This window comes from Physeter macrocephalus, chromosome 4 (genome assembly GCF_002837175.3).
Source record: "Physeter macrocephalus isolate SW-GA chromosome 4, ASM283717v5, whole genome shotgun sequence".
NCBI lineage: Eukaryota > Metazoa > Chordata > Mammalia > Artiodactyla > Physeteridae > Physeter > Physeter macrocephalus.
The window spans coordinates 28,774,118-28,778,326 of record NC_041217.1 but is presented as its reverse complement, the minus strand read 5'-3'; the positions used below and the strand labels follow the sequence as shown (position 1 = coordinate 28,778,326).

Below are 4,209 nucleotides of genomic sequence, written 5' to 3'. Positions count from 1 at the left end.
TCTAACTTTGGGTACCTCACAGGACATAGACGTAGATTATCCAGTACCACATCCATTTGCTACCTGATCTTGGCATTTAAGGTATATTCTTGAGCCAAGAGTTCAGTTGATTACTGAACTATGATAAAGGCAGGCATGATCTTCAGTGGCCTAAATGTTTTAAGAGCTCTATTTCAATGTCAGCTCCACCTTGTACCAGCTACGTGACTCTATGCAAATTGATTAATCCCTTAGCTTCAATTTTTTCTTCTGAAAATCAGATTGCTAATATGTAACCTTGGCAAAACTGTAGTTTGGACTTAATTATGTAAATGTACATACAGTATCTGGTTCCCAATAAACGTTAGTTCCTTTCCCTTGCACAATTTTATATCAGGAATCAGTGGCAGATTCCATCATATCACAATTGCTTACTGATTCACTTGGGTATTCACAACAGCATTCACTTATATGTTGCCTCTTTAGAGACAAAAAGATTTCTAGGGCTTTGGAACTAATGACGAGCTACCTCCATCTGATACCCATCATGGATAGAATGCACAGCTTACAAATGCCGTTGAGGCGGGTGGTGGCCGCGGGGTCTGGGGGCGGGGGCGTGGAGCCAGGCCTGCAAGGGGCCAGGCAAGATGGAGGCCATGGAGACCAGTCAGCGCCCTTGACCCTGGAATCGCTGCCCACCGATCCCCTGCCCCTCATCTTATCCTTCTTGGACTACCAAGACCTAATCAATTGTTGCTATGTCAGTTAAAGACTTAGTCAGCTATCAAGTCATGATCTGCTGTGGAGAAGACATTGAAAAAAATACTGGCTGATACCTGAGGAAGAGAAAACACAGAAGAACCAGTGTTGGAAATCCCTCTTCACTGATACTTTTCTGATATAGGAAGATATATTGACCATTATGCTGCTATTATAAAGGCCTGGGATAATCTCAAGAAATATTTGTAACCCAGATGTCTGGATGGTTTTCTCTCTGAAAGAGAGTGCTCAAGAGGAAGACCTAGGGCTTCCCTGGTGGCGCAGTGGTTGCGCGTCCGCCTGCCGATGCAGGGGAACTGGGTTCGCGCCCCGGTCTGGGAGGATCCCACATGCCGCGGAGCGGCTGGGCCCGTGAGCCATGGCCGCTGGGCCTGCGCGTCCGGAGCCTGTGCTCCGCGATGGGAGAGGCCACAACAGTGAGAGGCCCACGTACCACAAAAAAAAAAAAAAAAAAAAAAAAAAAAAGAGGAAGACCTAGATGCTGCAGAAGCTCAGATGGGCTTCAAACTTTCAGATGATTATCAATGTTACTATAATATCCACAATGGGCAGAAGTTAGTGTTTCCTGGGTTGTTGGGAAGCATGGTGCTGTCTAATCACTATCTTTCTGAGGATTTGTTAGACATCTATACAGCTGCTGGAGGCTTCCAGCAGAGACAGGGACTGAAATATTTTCTCCCTTTAACTTTTTGCATACATACTGGTTTGAGTTGGTACATAGCAGTGGAAGGGCTGAAACAAAAATGAAGTCTTCTACTGATCTTGGAGAGACAGCAATGAGTGGTCCTGAAGAGAGATCTTAGTTCTCTGCCCAGGAATTGAACGTGGGACGCCTGAGTTGAAAACCAGGAATCCTAGCCGCTAGACCACCAGGCACTAGAGGCTAGCAGCAAAGTGGCCCTGGCTCTTTCCCCTGTTTGAAAGCAAGAATATTTCAAGGAGGCAAAAACTGTAAAAACAGGTACAAAGTTTATCATTAGAGATACAGCATACTATGTGGGTGAGCACACAGAGAGGCAGTTTGTTTATTTAAGTCAGAAGCAAGGCAGAAATACACACCCAGAGAAAAGAGTGTGGGCATCCTAAATGAGTAGCACAATAAAGAGGTGATTTAAATCACTTATATAGGACAGTCCTTCCAGGATTTTGTTTACCTTTGGCCGATTTTCTTACGTCTTTCTTCACACCTGTCCTGCCCTAGGACCCTCCCCAACATGCGTGCACAACTTTTTGCTAAGATGGATCCCACCCCAGAGGCCTGTGGGGGGTATGTCCACACTTATTATGGGGTGGCGTCCCTCCCTTTTTGACCCCCAAGGAGGCTTCCTGCGCATGTGCAGACAGGGAAGTTTTCCTTGACCTCAGGAGTGGTCATCTTATCTCTTTACTTCAGCAGAGCTCAGCTTCTGCCACTAGCTTTGTCCTTGGAGCGTCTGCGTGAGAACAAAGCTTCAGTTTTACTCCCCTTGACAAACACCAGCTGTCCAGCCCAGGGGCCCATCTATCTCCTACCTCACTACCAAATGTCTGACCAAATGGCTCGGAGTCCAGCTGCTACTGACATGTTTATCACAGGTGCTACTTTTACTGACTGGTTTACTTCTTATGTCAACAATGTTGTATCAGGTGGCTTCCCTATCATCAGAGACCAAATTTTCAGGTATGTTTATGATCCAGAGTGTGTAGCAATGACTGGGTATATTACAGTTTCAGTTTCCACATCGTTTCTGCAGGAACTCAGCTCTGTACACCCACCCCACTATTTCTTCACATACTGAATCAGGATTGAAATGCCAAAAGACAGACTTCCTGAGAAGGCTTGTCAGTTAGTCAGTCGCTACTGGAGAATAACAAATGCTAAAGGTGATGTGAAGGGACTTTCCTGGCAGTCCAGTGGTTAAGACTTCGCCTTCCAGTGCAGGGGGTGCAGGTTCGAACCCTGGTCAGGGAGCTAAGATCCCGCATGCCTTGCAGCCAAAAAACCAAAAACATAAAACAGAAGCAGTAGTGTAACAAATTCAATAAAGACTTTAAAAATGGCCCACATCAAAAAAAATCTTTAAAAAATAAATTAAAAAATAAAGGTGATGAGGAAGAAGTTCAAGGACCTGGAGTTGTTGGTAAATTTCCAATCATCAGTCCAGGCTGGGTATATGAATACACAAGTTGTATATTCATATATAACATCAAGCTATATGGAAGGATATTATATCTTCCTTTTTTTTTTTACTTTAAAGACAAGATCTTTAATGTCACCATTCCGATTCCAGGGTCCGACACTCAGGGTGTCTATAGCTCGATTGGAAATGGGTCCTAATGAACATGAAGAGATGCAAGAGAAAGAAGAGGAGGAGGAGGAAGTAGATGATTTTGACCATTTGGCAGATATGGATGAATCTGATGAAGAACACTAGGAGGAGAGACGGAGGAGAGTCTTTGATTTTCCCATTCAAAGATGCCACTGCTCTCGCCTTTTTTTAAGCAAGCCTCTGCTGATGGAAGCCCTGGGATGAATACAGCCTGTTAAACAAATTTCTCAATAATGCAAATAATCAAATTGTTCTCAGCTTATAGCAGGAAAACTAGCATGAAATATCATGCCAGGCCCTGGGTTCTATGAGATGCTACTTTAGGAATTGGATTGTTTGGGTTTGCTTTGTGTTTTTGAGGTAGAGGAGGAAATGGGAATCTTTTTCTTCTTTAGTGGGAAAATAGTTCTCTAGAAATGTCTAGAACAGACATTTCTTTGTTTAAAAACATTTTATACTTATAAAAATATGGAATTGGGAGAGAATTGTTTTGAAAAAGGATTTAAAATGAGGCAGAAATACCTACACAAGGATAGAGAGAAAATATGTGACAATGATTCTGTGAAAAGACTTATAAGTTATTTAGAAATGAACAGAATTTGTAATTAGGCTAATCCATTTAGTGATTCCTATATATTTTGTACTCACAGGGAACTAATTGACTAAATAGCTTGAATGCTAGTTGTTTGTCCTTTCTTAGACAATCTGTCCTTGAATTTAGAGTTTTCATCACAACAACCTTGAATTTAAAGTCTGTTAGTATGACTTTGACCTTGAATTTAGTCTTCAACACTATGACCTTTATCATATTGTTCACAGATGCATCATTTTTGAAGTGTAGTGTGTAAAATTATGTATTGTGTTGTTGACTAACAATAGAGTCTCCACAATGTCTCATGTAGTCTAAATTTGTAAACACTGCTTCTGTTTTGTTTCCCCTTGAAATACTTGACTAACTTTGTGATAATGTTAAAATTAAGTATGTTTTCCTGAAACATGAATTCTTTTGTAATTATATAATTGAGAGTTTCGAATGAAATCCTCCAAGTCTCAAAACTCACATTTTGTAAACAAATTTTGGTTCCAATCCTGTATTTTGTGTAATTGCCTATTTCCCATAAACTAATATTAATAAGCAAAA

General features: G+C 41.6%; 1 pseudogene; it reads left to right on the top strand.

Annotated features, from left to right (window-relative positions):
• Nucleotides 1-496: 496 nt before the first annotated feature.
• On the top strand, nucleotides 497-3,272 carry LOC102993917 (F-box only protein 3-like; annotated as a pseudogene).
• Nucleotides 3,273-4,209: the final 937 nt, after the last annotated feature.